This window comes from Magallana gigas, chromosome 1 (genome assembly GCF_963853765.1).
Source record: "Magallana gigas chromosome 1, xbMagGiga1.1, whole genome shotgun sequence".
Lineage (NCBI taxonomy): Eukaryota > Metazoa > Mollusca > Bivalvia > Ostreida > Ostreidae > Magallana > Magallana gigas.
Genome location: NC_088853.1, coordinates 60,002,351 through 60,024,113, shown reverse-complemented (window position 1 = coordinate 60,024,113; position 21,763 = coordinate 60,002,351). Strand labels below are relative to the sequence as shown.

At 32.0% G+C, this 21,763-nt stretch overlaps 1 long non-coding RNA gene across 1 annotated transcript in view; it reads left to right on the top strand.

The window, feature by feature from the left end:
• The window catches only part of LOC136274014 (uncharacterized), a 278,101-nt gene that overhangs the window by 124,770 nt on the left and 131,568 nt on the right, over positions 1–21,763 (top strand). The gene's annotated exons all lie outside the window — the stretch shown is intronic.

Here is a 21,763-nt window from a genome sequence, read left to right as displayed (position 1 = left end):
GGTTTTTTTTCTTGTAAAATGTCGGGTCGACATTTGTCGTTCGGAAAGAGAGTGTTAGTATACATGTGGAATACGGGGGGGGGGGGGGGGGGGGGGGGGGGGTCATTTTTTATGCACAAGCAAAGAAAGATAACTCAAATTTATTTAACGGTATTGACTGGTCCTCTGTTATTGGAGCTCTTTTACATTAGAAGTCAGCATCTGTTACCCAACTGAATAAACGCATGTTTTTATATCTTCACTCTCTTCTTTCCAGGTAAAGTGACAATTGTTTCCCCGATCTGCTCGTGCCTTGATTGGAGTTAAATACCAACTTCCCTGCAAACATATGCTTAATAATTTCTTTTATTTTCTCTGACCAAAGTTGGGAGTTTTTAAACTCAGATCATACAGAGTGTCCGCACTTTAAAATAGATAGGAGATATTCTTAAACCAGCCGTAGAAATTTCTCCACCGAGAAGTTCTTGACCAAGAACTGATGAAAATGATATTAATGATGTTGAGACAGAAAGAGAAGCAGACATGATATACCAAGCCTAAAGTCGAGTACAAGTACCAAATACCATTTAATACTGAATTGTATTCAATTGTTTAATCATATCATCGTATTTATATCATGCCTCCGATATATATATATATATATATATATATATATATATATATATATATATATATATATATATATATATACATATATATATACACACACACACTAAGGTCTACAGGTCAGCTGGTCTTCAATCTAGAAATTGACCCAAAGGGTCTGCAAGTGAGGACATCTTCAATGAGAGTAAAAAGGCTGCACCAAAAAAATATCGATCCCTTCAGAACATGAGGGGATCAAGAATAGAATAATTATTAAACGTTAACATCGTTATGTAAATGTAACATTTACCTCTTGACATTTTGAAGAGTAAAACTTCAAGTACATAGTGCAGGGCGGTTGTCTATTATACGTGACCCGATGCAGGGCGGTTGTCTATTCTACGTTACCCGTTGCAGGGCGATGGTTTATTCTAATTCATCACTGTCAATGTCATTACGCAACCACATGAGATAGCGCAAGCTCATCAGACTTCAGTGTGCGGCTATATTGGCTTCAGTGTGGATGTTTCTTACCATATGTTTGGATTGATAAGCATTGTATTTTTTGTAGCTTTAATAAAGGGATATTATATCTATTTCTAAGACATGGCCAGATTAAGTATTGGAGTATAACACACCGCCGTCTACTAGTTAGCTGGACTGAGAAAGAAGCATTTAAATGCTTTGTCATCACTGCAATATATACTAAAACAAGACAAAGCAGTAGAAATTAGAAGAATTAGAAATTAGAATAACAAGGACATATGTCTGAAAAAAAGATGGCACCCAAAACATACCAGAAAAACCACGTTAAATATAGTGAAAACCTAGAGAAGACGTATGCCGTTGTGCATAGGAGAAAAATTCCTATAGAACGCATCAGGCGTTTGATGAGTCTTGACCAGGGCTTGCTATTCAGATGGAGGGAGAGCGATTATGACAACATGGAAGGGAAGATCACTCTGGAAAGGTTAAGCAAGCTTAATGTGTTAGCATCAAACATATTTCTGTATGTAGTTATTCGTTTTATCTATTTCATTATATGTTTTTGTTAAGCATAGTCTTAATTTTAAATAACCGCCAGTTACACTGCGCAACTGGATTGAGTTGGCTGAGTAAAGTCTTTTGTTTTTATTGGATTTTTTTTTATTCTTCAGTTCTTCTTAATCGCAGTCTTTCAATAGTTCTCACTGTCTCTTGTGGGAATCTTTCTCTTTCTTTAGAGGAACAGGTATCTCTGTCAGTCTGTAAAAAAATTACCTCAGAACTTGAATTGTTTTTAGAGAAAATTACATGATCATTATAAAAGGGTTCCATGACCACCCAACCATTTGAAGCAATAAATTATTCCTGAAGTAGATGGCGGGTTTTTTTTTTATTAAAGATCCTCGACACCCGGTGACTTATACTTTTTATAACAGTATGTCACATCATAACGATTTTAATGCATTGTGAAGCAATTAATTTGCCATCATAATGTGTCTATCTCTGTGGAGCAATGGGTGTAGCTCCGATTTACCGACCTGCAAATCACGAGTTCGAATACCGCAGGAAATTTAATTTTTATGAGTAGCTGTAAAACTGAAGTTGATTTTTCCCCCCAAAGGTAATTTTTTTTTTAGTCTTTCACAAGTCGATAACATATATATATGCTAAATATCCAGATCTTTAAATTATTAATTCAGAACAAACATTCTGAGAGTATTGCATAAGCAATACACGTCCCCTACCGGTTTGTGGAAATTGTGAAAACATTGCACTGTTATGCAGAATATCGAACTCGAACATTAAAAAATTGGAATATAAAAAATTAATTTTCTCGAAAATATGTCAACCAGACGCTACAAAAGTGTAAACTTAAACTGTAGTTTGACATTTTGAAGCTGTTCAGCAAATTTCATGTTATTCCTCAAACGCATAAAGGTAAGCTTTCCATAGTATTTCTTTTAACCTCGCAACAAGGAGAAAAACTACAACAAACGATGTTTTAAACAGTTTATTTACAAAATTATCTTCACAGTAATCGAACAGAAAAAATGCAAATCAAAAAACTGGCAAAATCACATATATTGGAAATATGTAGCAAATCTGAAGATTTTTTTTTTTTTTTTTTTTTTACATTTTTTCTGTTAAATTCAAGCAAGTAGTTTCTTGTTCAAAATTTTTATATAACTTTTTTTAAAAAACATAAGTATTAATAGAATATGTTTTATATATAGAACATACTCGCTATCATTTGTTTTAATGTCTAAAAAAATAAGTGAATGGTATTGCATAAACGTGATGACCTTATGCGTATTTTTTACAAAGAATATTTTTAGAAATGATAAATACAGACATGTATATAAGGCAGAATTTCTTTTTTGAGATAAAGGCATTTTTTTGAATTTCACATCTAGACATCAGTGAAAAAGATAAGTTTTTTAATTATATTTAACTACTTAAAGGTCATATGAGACGACTTTTAACACTGTGATTTTCTTTCGTAAATTCATAAATTCATTTTAGGATCTAGAGATGTATCGGTAAAATAAATCGGTTGTTTGATAAAAATAGTTGTGAACGAATGTGAAGATAATCAACAGATTTTATTAAGAACAAGCATCAATAATGATAAAAAAAAATGAAAGAAAACATTGCGGAAGAAAGTGAGATAGAAGGGATCTGTGAGGAAACACCGCATGTATACACGTTGTAAAATCAAAACACCGCACATACAAGTACACGTTTTAAAAACAAAACATATGAAGACATTTCTCTTAGACTAAAAATAATAAAATGGTAACATATTTGTTAATTTGAAAGCGAAACAAACAATATAATCGTGAAGCGAATGAGGTAAGCCGGGTAAGTCAATGTTCCTTTTCCCGATTAAGTAATTTTGATCGACTGTGGCGCTTACATTTTGCATAAAATATCCAAAAAACAATGGCAGTCTTATTAAATAGGCACTTATGAACTCATTCCCGTATATAACTCAATATGGTCAGGATATCGTTTCATATGACCTTTAATGATGAGAAAAGAAAGGTAACTCTACAAACTATACATGCACTGCGAAAAATTTCCCATAATCCAAAAAATACATAATATCCTCAAGTTCTTCATCAATGTTATTAGATCTTGATTGTAACTCTGTTAAACGTCTTTCAATTTCTTCTTTCTCTTCTTTCAACTCTTCTTGTCTTTGAATCATCTTCTTCAGTAAACTATTGTCAATGTCAATATACTTTTATTCTTGTTCTTCTGTCTGCTCCTCTTCTTCTTCATTCTTCTCCTCTTCATCTACTTATTCCTCATCTCTTAGCTTTTCTAGGTCCTCACAAGAAGTACCCACTTCTTTGGCAGATTTTTAGTGGCGATTGGGGTTACTGTAATTATATAAAAATGCTTTAAAAATAGGGGTTCCATGCTACACAAGTTTATATTTTGTGTTTAAAAATAAGTGAAAATTAAACAAGGATAAACATAAGGTAGAAAAAATGTTTATGTTTTTATTGGAGGAGGATGGTCTAGATTTCTATAAAAAGTTTTCTTTCTCTTTTTTCTCTATAGTATTATTATTTTTTTTTTCATTTGCTTTAAATAAAACACCATACCTGAATGCGAGATGTATGGAAAGACTGCAATTTTCTGTGAGATGAACGGAAAGACTGCTATTTTCTGTAAAGTCACTTCTGAAAGAAAAATAAATTAAAAGGCTAAATACAGACACAAATTAATAAAATAAAATCTGCACATATGTAAAAAAAACTACTTACATAATAATTACTTCCATCTTTTTGAGGAGTAAAATTAACTTGTTCAGTTCTGGTGAAATCAAAGTACTGAAAGCCGGGCTTTAAGGTCACAAAGTACACTTCAATGAAATGTTTTATTTGTAGATGGTATCAAAACGGTTGTAAAAGAGACTTTTAACAATAATGTTAATAATGTGTTTGGTGCAACACAAGGGAAATAAATATCAAGACACATTTTGTTCAAGTAGAGAACACACTTAGCTACAGCTGTAAATCTTGAACTAATTATTTAACTTGACATATTTACATTTTATTAAAGAAGTGTCGATGTTTGAATTCTAGATATGTAGTTGATATAATGTTCTTCGGAAACAAATTATAAAAATGGGGTATTTTATATGCCTTTGCATTTCATAATTGCCAAGAGAGGTAAGCTTTCCATAGTATTTCTTTTAACCTCGCAACAAGGAGAAAAACTACAACAAACGATGTTTTAAACAGTTTATTTACAAAATTATCTTCACAGTAATCGAACAGAAAAAATGTAAATCAAAAAACTGGCAGAATCACATATATTGGAAATTTTTTTCTGTTAAATTCAAGCAAGTAGTTTCTTGTGTATGAAGAGAGCAAAATTACACTGTTTTCAAAGGCATGATTAACATTCAAAACAAAAATGAATTTCTGTTTTACAATATGTTTTACTTGTAGATTTAGTAGAGATTAGTTTGTTCATGTGATAAGAGGACATAGTTGCGATTTTATTCTCATTTTTATCAATCCTGAGTATGTACACATAATGGCTGTGATCTCATCATTATCAATCCTGAGCATATACACATAATGAGAGTGCTATCATTATCAATCCTGAGCATATACACATAATGGCTGTGATCTCATCATTATCAATCCTAAGCATATACACATAATGAGAGTGTTGTCATTATCAATCCTGAGCATATACACATAATGGGAGTGTTATCATTATCAATCCTGAGCATATAGACATAGTGAGTGTGTTCTCATCATTATCATTGCTGAGCATATACACATAATGAGAGTGTTATCATTATCAATCCTGAGCATGTACACATAATGAGTGTGTTATCATTATCAATCCTAAGCATATACACATAATGAGAGTGTTATCATTATCAATCCTGAGCATATACACATAATGGCTGTGATCTCATCATTATCAATCCTAAGCATATACACATAATGAGAATGTTATCATTATCAATCCTGAGCGTATAGACATAATGAGTGTGTTATCATTATCAATCCTAATGAGAGTGTTATCATTATCAATCCTGAGCATATACACATAATGGCTGTGATCTCATCATTATCAATCCTAAGCATATACTCATAATGAGTGTGTTCTCATTATCAATCCTGAGCATGTACACATAATGAGTGTGTTATCATTATCAATCCTAAGCATATACACATAATGAGAGTGTTATCATTATCAATCCTAAGCATATACACATAATGAGAGTGTTATCATTATCAATCCTGAGCATAGACATATAATGGTTGTGATCTCATCATTATCAATCCTAAGCATATACACATAATGAGAATGTTATCATTATCAATCCTGAGCATATAGACATAATGCGTGTGTTCTCATCATTATCAATCCTGAGCAGGTACACATAATGAGAGTGTTATCATTATCAATCCTGAGCATATAGACATAATGAGTGTGTTCTCATCATTATCAATCCTAAGCATATACAAATAATGAGAGTGTTATCATTATCAATCCTTAGCATATAGACATAATGAGTATGTTCTCATCATTATCAATCCTAAGCATATACACATAATGAGAGTGTTATCATTATCAATCCTGAGCATATAGACATAATGAGTGTGTTCTCATCATTATCATTCCTAAGCATATACACATAATGACAGTGTTATTATTATCAATCCTGAGCATATACACATAATGACTGTTTTCTCATCATTATCAATCCTGAGCAAAAATTATCTATCACCATAGAAAAGACATTGTACAGTCAAAGAGCCAAGTAATTAAATTTTAAAAATGTTCACTTAAAGGACATTCGAAAACAAAACTAATGTTTTTCTTTCTACAACATCTACTCAATGACCCCCCCCCCCCCAAAAAAAAAAAAAAAATAAAACACATATACAAAAACAAATATATACAGATAATGACTATGGTCCCATCATTAGCAATACTGATCAAAGTTCAGCTAGCACCATGCAAAACACATTGTACAAAGACACCATCTAACAAAATTTAAGAAAATTATTGAAAATTTTTACCAAAATTTCATACTCAGAAAACAAATCCAATAAAACCAAGATGAAAAGCATTTCAATACACGGAAACATAAATGGCAGTTTCAATATCTGGAACCTAAGAAAGGGTTACTAAATTATACTTGTTTGAAGGTGGCAGGGGACAGTTTTTTTATACAATTCATTGTAGCCAAGGGATGCATGTCTTCGGAACTCTGTAACTAGAATTTCCTCAGTTCCCATTCAGCACAAATACCTTTAATTCACTTTAAGGCCAATCACCATTTTCTGAAGAAAATTATTAGTCAACACCTGTAAAATTGTCTACATACTGGTTTTTATGAGATTTTGGCCCTTTCATATTTTGCTAATTTTTCATGATTTTTCAGCTTTTTAGACCTCCCCCAAGCTAATTCCCTGCAGAGGGTTGACCTTCCGTACCGCGTGCATGTTGCACTATCACATGTCAGAAACTTACCGGTGTATAGTTTACAATGTCCAATCCACCTTCTTTTCGTGTTGTTTTACTTCCCGTCTGTAACTTGCAATTTCACTGTGTAAAGTCAGCACAACAGTCATAGCCGCAGGTTTCACATTTTACTTCTGATTGTCATGTACCTAACATAAGGGGCCTACATATTGCATATCAATTTCAACAACAGACACCCCTCTAACTAATGATAATCATTAAAAATAATTTCATGAAATTTAGCAACACTTATACGCCTTCAAGTACAGCAAATCTCAAATTTTCAAAAATATTGACGGGTACTTTATTCGAAACTGTCCCTTGCTACCTTTAACATACACTAACATTCTCTGAAAAGTCATCTTGTCTTAAAATTAAAAGGCTTATGCTATTCTGAGAAAAAGTACACCACATTTTGACAATTCCATTGAGGTTTAAGAAAAATATGGCCATTTAAGTGAACCCACCATTTCCACTTTCCTCTATTTAACACAGATTCATAGGGCTCTCCATAAATAAAGCATTCTTACCTAATCGTTTAGAGGTCAACTGTTGTTCAACCTCCTTAAATAAGAAACCTTATTCAATACTACATACATTTGCTTGATATTATCATGATAAAAGCATCACATCACTTAGAAATCCCTCTACATGTATACCCTCCCCCTATCTTTTGATTTTTACAAGAAGGATTAGTTTGAACACTTTAACCTAATATTATGAAAATTTTGGCAGTTTCCTTGAGTCATTTCTTACACATATTTGAAAACAACCATCACTGATATTTAAAATTGATCTTTTTTGGCAAATGGATGATTTGTAGCATTTTTATTCACAAAAAGTCATGTCGCCCTACATATGATTTCTTGTTTTCATGAAAAACTAAGCCTATAATCATATTTAGTGGATATCTTACATATTCTGGTTTCTAGTCTCCTTTTAACTTTGCTAAATTAGTAAGACCTACAAGCGTGATGTGTGCGTTTAATTAAAATGAAATTCAAACACAGCCGGGTACCTGGGGATGGATGAAAATTCCATGAAAAATGTTCAAATTTTACATGTTTTTCTACATTTTTGATGCATATATACAATAAAATGGTAAAAATATGGGTTTTTTTAATTCATTTCAAGGGTAATTATCATAGCAGATGTTATTTCAAGGTCAAATGTACATTTACATATCCTACATGTAATGGTAATGGAGTCCATTGGAAAGAGGGTGTGGCTTTTTCAATTCTGTAAATACATCTAAAATACCATTTTTTGATAGGAAGGAGCAAAAACTTGAGTTTTTTGACATATTGTATACTTTGATAACTGCATTTGTCTACATGTAAAGTTCACTTGAAATAAAAATATGCTGTTTTAAAAAAAATTGGGTGATATAAGTCTGGTGGCTTTATGTTATTTCATAAAATCAGACAGCAAAATGGCTGCAAATTCATAAATTTAATGATTTAATTGATAAAAACTGTTTTAAAGTATTTATTCTTATCTCTGTAATTGGCTTAAGCCTATAAATTGTCATCAGGATAGGAAATACCTACTCTCTTAGCCAATTTACTCTAGTGGTGGTCATTCTATACATTTAAGAGGGAGTTACTCCCCTTGAATATTTTAGCTAATAAATCATGTAATGAAATCTATAGCCAAGAAAATCATCCAGTTTCACAAAATGTATTACTTATGGTACAAAACCCACTCAAAATTACAGTTAAAGGAGAAATATGAAAATACCATGTTGTCTTGAAGGTGGCAGGGGACAGTTTTTTTATACAATTCATTGTAGCCAAGGGATGCATGTCTTCGGAACTCTGTAACTAGAATTTCCTCAGTTCCCCTTCAGCATAAATACCTTTAATTCACTCTTTATAAGGCCAATCACCATTTTCTGAAGAAAATTATTAGTCAAAACCTGTAAAATTGTCTACATACTGGTTTTTATGAGATTTTGACCCTTTCATATTTTGCTAATTTTTCATGATTTTTCAGCTTTTTAGACCCCCCCCCCCCCCCAAGCTAATTCCCTGCAGAGGGTTGACATTCCGTACCGCGTGCATGTTGCACTATCACATGTCAGAAACTTACCGATGTATAGTTTACAATGTCACATCCACCTACTTTTCGTGTTATTTCGTGTAACTTGCAATTTCACTGTGTAAAGTCAGCACAACAGTCATAGCCGCAGGTTTCGCATTTTACTTCTGATTGTCATGTACCTAACATAAGGGGCCTACATATTGCATATCAATTTCAACAACAGACACCCCTCTAACTAATGATAATCATTAAAAATCATTTCATGAATTTTAGCAACACTCATAAGCCTTCAAGTACAGCAACTCTCAATTTTTCAAAAATATTGACGGGTACTTTATTCGAAACTGTCCCTTGCTACCTGAATGTACAAAGAATGTCCAAATTCTAACAAATACATAATTATCATGAAAAGGCACATGCATTGTATCATTAAGAAAAAACAATGCTTAGTTCAAAATATAAGGACTTAAATGTCTTTTTTCCCCCCAAATTCACACCACATGAACAAATCTTACACAATCAGTTTAGGTTGGGCATTGAAAAGTTAATGTTTTAGCAATTGTTACAAGGATTGTTATAAGAATTTTAAGTGTTTCAATTAAATGAAATGAAAACTTCAACACAGATCAAAATAATATTCAATGTTTGGCACATTAATATTATGTAAAAATGATTTAAATAGTAAACATGTAAAAAAAAAATTAAAAGAAAGAAAAAAAATAGCATGATTAGAAAAAAAAATACCATGGTAATCATTGAAAGGATGTTGATCTGAAAAAATGAGAAACAATTTAAGGCGTGAAGATAGTGCCAAAACATTTGATCAAGACATGCAAAAGAAAATGTGTCTGAAAAACAAGTGAACACAAAGCAAAATACAAAACAGACCTCTTGTATAAACAAACGGGATGGGATGTTGTGATGATACTAGCAGTAACATGAAGTGTCGCAAATAGTATGGGAATATATGGCACATTCTGAACACACAAAAAAATAAAATCCCATGTATATTTAAGAACCTAAAATTTCATGGCAATCAAATTACTGCCCTTAAATGTACACTGTACTACTAAAGTTGGGCTACAAAGTTCAAGGTCTTCACACTCAGGAAATGCATCCAGGAGGGACTTCACTGGTGCTGTCACAACTCTGTCATCTTTCAGCAACAGGGTGGCAGTGTTCTTGTCCCCAATGCACACAGATTATATCTGCCATTTAACATTTTCTGAAGGGCACTCTGTTTTCTGTTTGAAAAATGAAATAATATTTATTGAACTTTATTATTTACTACAGATTTAAAGATTTGTAGGACATCCGGCAACATTTATATAATGAAAAGTAATAGAAATGTATAGAAAGAAAGGCAAACTTACAGTGATTGTTGTCCTGGACGTGGTAGATAAGGATACCTCATTTCTGAAGGTGTTTACAATGCAGTCAGAGACCTTCACGTAGTCACCTGGTCTGATCAGCTAGATTACTCCACAATGCTACCTTGCATTTTTTGGAATCCTCCAAGAAGTTGTGAAAATCATGACCCCCGGGAGTAGGGTGGGGCTACAATGGGGGGTCGAAGTTTTACATAGGAATATATAGAGTAAATCTTTAAAAATCTTCTTCTCCGAAACTAATCCGCCAGCAAAGCTGTGACTTCTGTGGAAGCATCCTCAGGTAGTGTAGATTTTAAGTTGTGAAAAACATGACCCCCTGGGGATAGGCTGGGGCCACAAAAGGTGGTCAGTGTTTAACATATGAATATATAGAGTAAATCTTTAAAAATCTTCTTCTCAGAAACTAATCAGCCAGCAAAGCTGAAACTTGTGTGGAAGCATCCTCAGGTAGTGTAAATTCAAAGTTGAGAAAATCATGACCCCTGGGGATAGGGTGGGGCCACAATGGGCAGAGGGTCGAAGTTTAACATACGAATATATTGAGTAAATCTTTGAAAATCTTCTCATGAACCATAAGACCAGGAAACCTGAAACGTGTGTAGAAGCATCCTCAGGTAGTGTAGAGTCTATGTTGTGAAAGTCATAACCCCCGGGGGTAGGATGGGGCCACAATGGGGGGGGGGTGTCAAAGTTTACATAGAAATATATAGAGTAAATCTTCAAAAATCTTCTTCTCAGAAACTAATAAGCCAGCAAAGCTGACACTTGTGTGGAAGTATCCTCAGGTATTGTAGATACCCAGTTATGATATTAGAGATTTTAATTGTTCTCTCCTAAATGTGTTTATAAAATAATATTTGAAAAGGAAAATTTAATGTTAATGTTTTTGTTATCGTGTTGTTAGGTTTTGTTGCCATGGTGAATATTTAGCCTTTGTTTTCTCTACTATTGTTTATGGTGAAAACATTGTCTTGTTGACAAAACAATTGAAAAAAAACTTTTTTATGTGAAAAATAATTATTATTTATTCATCATGAAAAATAAATCTTGTTTTCATAAATATTTCGCTGATAAGTGATGTGTATACACACATTTCAGACGACCAGAACTAAATAGAAGGTCAAAATTAAAATCCGTGCAAAAAGAAGATTCCAGATGATCATTATTAAATTGTCGATTTTTCATTTCTCTTATAATTTAAATAATAAATTATTCACAATCAATTAAATTTTGACCTTGTCAAATAACCATTCTCTTTTCTTTTTTTTTTTGATATCAATTAAATTTTCCATCATGATAAATAAAAAATTTCAATTTGGCGTAAAACAATGTAGAAGAGTTAGATTTATTTCAAATAGTTCTCCTTATTAACATTTGATATTTATGATCATTGTTTAAACGGAAACCAAATTAAAACTTTTTCTTTATTGTTAACAAAGGATTTTAACCTGCATTTGAAAAAAAAATCAAGTTCTCTTCTCATTTTGGTGTCGAAGTCACAACAAAACCCTCCAAGTATATTTTAACATTTATTCAGCTTAAAAAAAGTTCATTTAATTGCTGGGTGGAACCTTAAAAAAATCATGTAATTGAAAAATATCAAAAGAAGTGGAAACTAACTTGTTCTTTTACTTTTAAATTATTATTATTACCCACACCAAAATGATTTTTTTAAAATTTACTTACGGCACTTCCATGCATGAAGAAACATGCTTACTCTCCTGGTTACTATCATCCACACTAAAAAAAAAAAAAGTTTTGCGTTTTTTTTAGATCAGAGTTTAAAAAAATAGTTTTGATTTTAAATTCCATTTTAAAAGTTTTTTTAAGTAAATAAAAACTGTACTTACATTTCATTGGCTCCTTCATGAACCGGTCCGGGACCACTTTTACTCTCATCTTCATACATGCTGTAAAAAGTTTTTTAGAGTTTAAATATAATATGAATGCGAAAATTTTACGTCGCAAAAAAAAATTATACCAAGATTAAATAAAATAACAAACCTGCTCCAGTTCATAAACTTCACAAACTCCTCAAAAGTGGAACTAAAAAATAAAAAAAATAGAATATTAAGTAACAGAATGATACGTTAGCTTTGATTTATAAGTCATTGAACATTTTAAGAATGGAGATCCGAAATTTTCATCGAATATTTTTTTAATTTTTGTTTTTTTATGATAAAAATAAAGATATTTTTATTTACTCGTCACTTATTGAGATAATTTCTCTTCTGAAATAAAACAAAGAATATCAGTACAAAAAAATTAAAAGGAAGAAATGGCTAGAAAAGAGTTTGAGCATAACACATAGTTATACCCGTGGATCTCTAAGTCGAATAAAAGGTTGGCTTGGTTTTATATCTATGTATTATCCAGCAAATACGTTATCAAATGTATTTTTATCAGTGGAGTGCAGTGTATGACCAGTTATCTGGGAATGAGACAAGAAATCTATTCAAAGAACTTTCAACACTTACAAATGTATGCCCAAGGTAATACTTGAGGTCAGTGACCTTTAAACACGAAGGCACCACAGGAAGTACAGACCACCATCGCCATCTGAATAAGAGGATCCAAATTGGTGTGTATGCACCCATTGCACACAAATAAATAGTGCTGCTGAAAGTATGTGTTGTGAAATGAAACCCGAGCTTTGTTTAAGCCGAAGACCAGTAAGTTAATACCGATACCTATTACACATAAGCATACTTATTACACATAAGCAACTAAGAAATTTTGTTTAAATGACTGATATCAAAAGACCATACATACAATACATGTGTAAGCATAAAGGGTAGAACTCACATTACAATTTGAACATTAGACATTGAAAACAAACATAAAATTGTGTGAATTTGAAACTGCACTTGATACTTCATTTCATAGAAAACTTGTAAGCCTAATTTCTTATAACAGGACAGTTTAAATACATTTTGTTTTAAGGAGACAGTTTTTCACAATAATGAAAATTTCCTTTCTAAACAGCGTGGAATCTGCCACATTTGTCTTTGTAACTATTTTCATATTTATCCTTGTTCTTACACAATTTAGTTTTTTTTAAAAATAAAATACTACACTGCTTCAATTACAACATTGTAAATTATATAACTTTGTTCTTTCCACTTGGTTGCCACATCTTTAGTATAATAAAATAATAATTTGGTTTATATAATTCAACTATTGGAAAAATAATTAAAATTTTCACATTATCTAGCTCTTTATTGATCATGCAAATAAACAATATTGATTAATCTGAGACTTAATTTGATTTCCATTACAGTTTTTATAATCAATCAATATCTTATCTTACATAAACAAACACCATCTTTCAGGTATACTAGGGAAAATAAAGGGACATATCCAGTGCCTGACCATGATAATACAAGAGGCCTTTAATGCGAAATTTGTTTAGAATTGATTGGAAAATGTTTGCCTATTCTGTTATCTCAGGAATTCCAACGTAAAGTTAAAAACTCTTTAACTAAATCCGCAGACGATGAAACTAAATGCTACGTGAAGTTGCGCAGTACAGGTAATTCAATCAGACATGCAAACTACCTTACGCAGTATAAGAAATACCTATCAGGATTCACACCGGGGGTGTTCTTCAACACACCAGTCTTCAAATCCCGCAATATTCAAAGGAAACCCTTTTATAGCCCGGTCCTATTTTCCCTTACAATGCAATTACTAAAATCAATACTTCAGAGCAGTTTAAAAATGAAATGAGATCATTGTGCCTTCTCGGTCTAGGAGAAACCAAACATGAAAAACCACAATTGGGGGGGGGGGGCGGTTGATTTTTACATTCATCAAGCAATCAACCAAAGATATGCCTCTGGAAAACATTATTCAGACGACAAATTCCCTCAGTAGGTTGGGTAAAGATATTAAAGACAACGAGGAATAATTCATCAGCAACTCAAAAAATGCCCCCCCCCCCCCCCAACTAAGAAGATGAGACGTCGACTTGTCAAAAGCATTCCAAACCAGATAGTAGATTTGTAAAGTGAACATTTTGATGTTTATTGTACATGACATTTCACGTAATTAACTTTCAAGTAAAATACAAAATTATTGGGAACTCGATCTAGTTCCTAAATATCGAGTTTACATAATAAAATAAGTGTTTAGTGTTGTTTTTATTCAAACATTAGATCATAAATGTTTCTTGAATTTAATTTCATAAATGCATCGTTCGTGCACACATATTTAGTTGTACAAAGTGTTTTGCAGAAATGAGATAAAACAAAGTCGCCAACTTAATTTGTCATAAAATGGGTAAAGTCGACACATTGTCAACATTATTAAGTATCCGATGTCGACGATGAAGCATATATATATATATATATATATATATATATATATATATATATATATATATATATATATATATATATATATAAACAATAAACAGCTACTTGAGATATATTGACCAAACCGCCAAAAAATAAAAATATTTGTAATAAAATGCACCAGTGGCTGACTACATAAAGAGAGATATCCGAGGAATTGTGTCGTAATTAATGTGGATGACCTGATACAATGTTGATATTAGCAACCCTTGAAGATGTCTTCAATCTTTATGCACGGCTACTCGAGCATGAAAAAAATTGTCCTTAAAATAAAGATAGTTGAAACGAATTGCACTGGTAGCTGACGATATTAAGAGAGATATCTGAGTAATTTTTTTGTTATACATGCGGGTAACTTGATAGATTGTTTTGAAAAATACCAATTGTTCATATATTTTTGTCCCCCGCCGCAACGCGGAGCGGGGACATAGAAATGCCGGGCGCCCGTCCGTGGGTCCGTATGTCCGTGCGTCCGTCCGCCACACTTATTTGTAAGCGCTCTCATGCCTACAAATTTTGACGGATTTCATTAAATTTATACCAAATGTTTATACCACTAATACCTTGGTCAAGTTTCTAAATCAGCCTTGGTCGATACTAGTATACTGCTTGACCGGCGGGGGACCAAGGAATTCTATTTTTGTCAATCTTTATATACAGCTACTGGAGTCAACTTGACAATATTGTCTAAAATAGAAATATTTTAAACGACACGCACAAATTACCGATGAGAGTATGAGAGGAATATGAGTAAATGATGATAAAGTGCAATGTACATATTAAGAACACAAATAGAAATTCTAGGTATGTTTTCTCACTTGGGCAGTGACTAGTAACTAGAAGCTAAGTTTTTTTTATCTTGTAGCCAGTTACTAGTAGCTAGCTTTTCTTACTTCTAGAAGACAGTTACTAGTAGACAGTTACTAGTAGCAAGGTACTAGTAGCTAGCTTTACCTATCTTGCATTGGAATCTTATCTGAAAATTGAAGAAAGTTATTGAAGCGTCCCTAAATATTGTCTTCAAAATGATAAAGAAAAAAAACAAAACACCAAAGAAGATCTTTTCTAGTAGACGAAAAACTTCACCCAGTAAGCTTTATGTTGTTGTTGTTGTTGTTATAGAGATCTACAACATTTTTGGCTTCGATAAATAAACAATATGTTTAAAAAAAATGATTGTATTCATTTCTGAATATAACCATAGTTTAAAGCTTATTTTGATAACAGGCTTGGGATGAATTACATTGTAAAGTAATGCATCACTTCATGAGCTTGGGCATTAAATTACCATTACTTAATTTTCTTGAAGAAATGCATAACATTACTATTACACAGGTAAAGTAATGTATTACCATTACTTCGTGAAATGTAAATAATAAGTTTTGAAAAAAGATAATTTGAAAGCTAAAAAAGAGTTTTGGCAAATCTTTTATTTTTATCAGTCAAAACAAATGAACACAGATATTAAGAGAGAGAGAGAGAGAGAGAGAGAGAGAGAGATTCCAGAGATCATGGTTTGGCAGTAAGGTACATGTCTGTTCTCTATTATATTGGAACACAGCCCAGAGATGTATGGGATTGAGGTGTTTAGCACTTCCTTAAACAATAGATTGGTTTTATTCTACTTAGATTGTCCTTGGGGCATAGTGTGTTGTTGACACATTATTCACAGTAAAGAATTTATTAAATGCACAACTACTTAGAGTAAATTTTTTAAATGATTTAAAAGTCCTGATAACAACAGCCTTTAAATTGTTAATAAATTATGTTGTAATAGCTACAGTGTAGTTTTGTCGATAATTTGAAAATGGATTTTGAATTTTTTTTTATAATAGAACCAAAATATTTTCATCTTAAGAATTATTTCTTTCTTTAAAATAATTTCTAATCAAATACAGTTTCAGTTATTCAATTCATTACAATTTTAAAAGTGAACATGCATTAAAAGGCATAGTAATGCAAAGTAATGCCATATAATGCCAGCATTACGCTATGTTTTGGAAAGTAATGCATTGCATTACATTACCATTACTTGTAAGGCTAAATTTGTGATATTACACATTACTAGCATTACTTTGAAAACAGGTAATGCATTGCAATGCATTACCATTACATTAAGCAATACCCCAAGCTGTTTGAAAACAACTAATAGATGGCAAAAAACCTCCAAACTTTACACCAGAATTAAAGGTCTTTTTCACTGAATATTTCCGAATATATCTTTACAAAAATCTGTCCATTAATCCCGGGTTAAATGTTACAAGCTTTTATCGTCAAGTGTGTGTAAAAAAAGAATACTCATATACTGTACTTATGAATTGATTTTATTAAATTTAAAAGTGTTTTTGCGTCGTTTGTTTATCGTTAATTTTTTTAAAAATCTTTTTCTTTTTCTCAAGTCACTCATTCAAACTTTCTTTTGGACATATCTGAATGTTCTGCACTTAAAGGTAATTGGCATGATAAACACATAATCGGACATAATGATTAAAGAGCTTTTGACAATCACAAAGTGGAATTAATTCAACGGTTTTAGATAACTAGATCTCCTTATTCTTTGTTTGAGGTTTTAATATTTTTCATCAGTTATCTTGTAAATTGATTTTACCTCCTCTGAGAATGTAATACGAATACTTATAAAAGAGTCTGTATTTGCTTTTTTCTTCCTTCAAAATGTCTTAGATTGAAAATAATGATTGGTGTGTATTTAATTGCCAAGTCTACATAATTTGACATAGTACTTATCATTAAGTGTCATCGAATTAACCAGAAATAGATTAACGAGAATTACATTATTTGTTTTTGCCGATTTTGAAAGCTATTGAGATATGAAGATCAAATGGATTGGTTTTCAGATAGAAACTAGGTCAACAAATAAGTCGCAGCATTGACACATATTCGTTCAAAATTTTATTGTAGAGCAGGTATAGAGCATTGAGTTACTCTTTCGATGTTAAATTCAGAATAAATTTCAGACATCGTGCACGCCGGACATTTAAACGTAGTAGATGATCATATATGAACAAATGAAGGGCAATATTTATCTATAATACTTAATTTTTGGGCTAAAGTGTCTCTTTTTTCTGAATTTACTTTTATAACTTTTTATCTTTGTACTTGTCTGACGGCTCTCGGGCTGACATACCGCGACCTCGGGCTAATATAGGATGCGATATGAAATTGCCATGTCATAATCTATATACGTGTATATAACAAAATATATGCTGGACTTTTTAACACTTTTTGTGTGTCATTACTTATAAAATTTCTGTGGATATATTATCACTTCTACAGATGAAATTTGCTTTATAATTGTGTTTTTATTTTTTATTTTATTTCGGGTTTTTTTTATTAGTTTTGACAGACATGCAATATATTTTAATCGGAGAGGTCATTGTTTCAATTAGATACAATCAAATACATTGTAAGTTTCTGAATGAGCTCAGCCATGGAGCATTTGTTCCAAACATGTAAGTTGATTTTTTTTTTAGATTTGTTCAGGGATGATACCCAGCAGCTTCATTTTCTTTAGTGAGTTATTTGTATTTTTGACCTCAGAGCCTTTGTCGGCAAAACAAGACTACTTTGGAGGCGTTTAAAGTTTGTTTGAAGAGATAATCCGTGCGCAAAGGAATCTATACAGTTAAGAACGGCATTTAAACTATCGAGATCATCAGCCAAATAAGAGTTAGAGCTGTGTCACCCGCGATGATTTAATGATTGTGTTATTTTTTCTATCCCTTTTATGTATAAAATAAAGATCACAGTGCCTCCGTGCTCAAATAGCTTTTGACATTATCTCAGTTGAACAAATTACACGGTCTATATTAATGTACTTTACTCATAGGAAACCTTGTCTGTCTGGGTTTTTTTTGTCTTTGACAAAAACTAAATGGCACGAATCCAAGGATTGTTAAAAACATGTTTGGTTTACTTCTTTGTTTCTCTATACCACACCAAGGTTTTATTTTATCTTAATGCCTCCTCTGACACATATTGAATTCCGAATTGATTCTTTTTGTGATAACTGCTGAAACCTCCTCGAAGACATGTGGAATTATTTGGAACAGAAAACCTACATGCCACCCACTCAAAGACGTTTTGAATTGATAAAAGTTCTCAAGTTAACATTGAGATCAATTATACATCCTCTTGAACTTTTAAATTTGAAATCGGTATCGAAAAGGTTTGTGTGAGATACTGTTTCCCACCTTAAAAAAAATTCAATATTGTTTCCCACCGTCAATGGTTTTTTTTCCCAAAAAAATGCACAGGGTTTACCATATTCTGTAATCGATTCTGTATTTTATGGTTTACATGTTTAATGAATTTTACATCTCTTCATTTTAAAAAATTGTCAAAACTTTCCATATCTACGATGATTTTTGTCATAAGGTAAAACATATATCATTTTTTACATCGAATTAGGCTAACAACAAATTTGCAGAATTGACTTTTATTACATTGTAGAGCTTGAATAACAAAACAAGTATTCAGAAATAAAAGACGTACATTTTAGACGATATACACAGGTAAAATTGCAACATACACGGTCTATATTAATGTACTTTACTCATAGGAAACCTTGTCTGTCTGGGTTTTTTTTGTCTTTGACAAAAACTAAATGGCACGAATCCAATCATTGTTAAAAACATGTTTGGTTTACTTCTTTGTTCCTCTATACCACACCAAGGTTTTATTTATTCTTAATGCCTCCTCTGAGACATACTGAATTCCAAATCGAATTGTATGCATTATTAGTCAATGTGATATATTGTATTTAGAGCTTTTAACATTATGTTTTACCTCCTCTGAGATAGTTTAAATTCCATTTTTAACTTTTCCCGAGAAAAAAATTGCAACCCTTTTGATGCCATGACTTCGTCTTTTATATTTTGACTGTTGAACGATGTTTATGAAATTTATGTTTAGCCCAACAGGTGTCTGAGTGTAATGACACAATTTTGACTATTCAATAATTCGACAAAATAGAATCGAATCCTAGTTATATTGCATTTAGCTTAACTAAACTTGTTTTTCAAAACTTTACAAAGGCAAAGGTAATCATAAAACACATACAAATAATTATAAAACATTTCTTTCTAATGCCATTCATCTATGAACTATTACCATATAATACTAATAATAATGATAATAATAATAATATTAATAATTAGATACGAACCGTTACGGGTAGCAAGTAGGTATTCCGTTCAATTTTTAAACGATACGATTAAAATAGCAATGAAATTTCAGAATTCTCCCTAAATCCCTTCCTTTCAGATAAAGTTTTCGATTGTCAATATCATTAAAAATGCTTTACAAAGTGCTTTCCTTTTTCACATACAGCACATTTAACGTTTTAATCCCCTTAAATCCATAATTTTGTCATCAATGGGTATGGCATGATTTCTACAAACTGATATTGTTACGATCAACAACTTTGTTTCTAGAATGCATTTCAAAATCTTGATCGTTTTTAAGGTATGTGTAAAAGACTTAACGAGTGTCTTTACCCCTATTTTATGGGACCTTTTTTCGTGTTCATTCGAAAAGTCTCACGAATACTAACAGTTTTTGTTCTAACAGTATCTAAATTTGTTGTTCATTTTCTAGGTACAAATCATTGAATATTTTAGGGACCAGTCCTCTAGGTCCTTAATAGGGACATACTTTGGTGTTTTGATTAGTGGAATCGATTACAATTATCAATACAGATATATTCTCTTCTACAATGCTTAACAAAATATGTCTCCTTCTCAAGATATATTGCGTCAAAGTTTAAGTACGTTGTCCACCTAAAAATCCATTACGAAATAAATGGGCCTGGCAATGATTTTACCTGATATATATTGTATTGTTACAATCAATAACTTAACTTCTCTAATGCATTACAAAATCTTTATCGTTTGTAAGTTATTTGTTGTAGAGTTTACAAGTGTCTTGGCCCCTATTTTAAGGGGCAAGCCCCTTTTTCTTGAATTTGTTGGAAATACATTTTGATTATCTAACAGTTTTGTAGTATAAGTCTTAACAAAATATCAACTAAAAAAAAGATACCCATCAAAATGTATGAACATTTTGATGCAAAATTCGTTTCCCATTTTCGGCCCAAGGCGAGCTCAAAGAAATGGCGCCACTGCAACTTCAAACTATGGTCTACCTATCCTGAAATTTTCATATTTATATCTCTGATAGATCTGAGTTTATGTCTGCACAAAATTGGTCGTAAAAACTTACAAAATCGGCCGTAAATCGGAACTGGAAGTGACAATTTCACAATGTAAAAAAACTTCAAGAATTATGACTACCTATCATCATCTGTGAAAACATGGTCGAAATCTGCAGAATAGTTTTTGAGATATCGCGTACACAAAATTTGTGGAAAAGAAGAAAAAGAAGAAACAGTAATAAAACAATAATAAAACATGAGATGTTTGTAAAACACTTATGCCCCCTACCTTGGAAACATCCACAAAGAAAAAAAACGTAGACTTCAAATAACTGGAATTTTTCTATGTCCAAGGGGTATAACTGTCGAAAATTGCTCGATCGTACCCAATATCGAACTTGACCTAGATATTATCATGATAACTCTGTATACAAAATTTTATTCCAATATGTTGATCCTCTGCGAAGAAAATGAGTGGAAACTGCAAATAACTTGAACTTTTCTACGTCCAAGGGCAATAACTCTGGCGAAAATTGCTCGATCGTACCCAATTTCAAACGTGACCTAGATATTATCATGATAAACCTGTATACTAAATTTCATTTCAATATGTTCATCCTCTGCGAAGAAAATGAACGGAAACTGATAGTGGACCGACCGACCGACAGACAGCAGCAAAGCAATATGCATTCTCTTCTTCGAAGGGGGCATAACAATATGGTCTT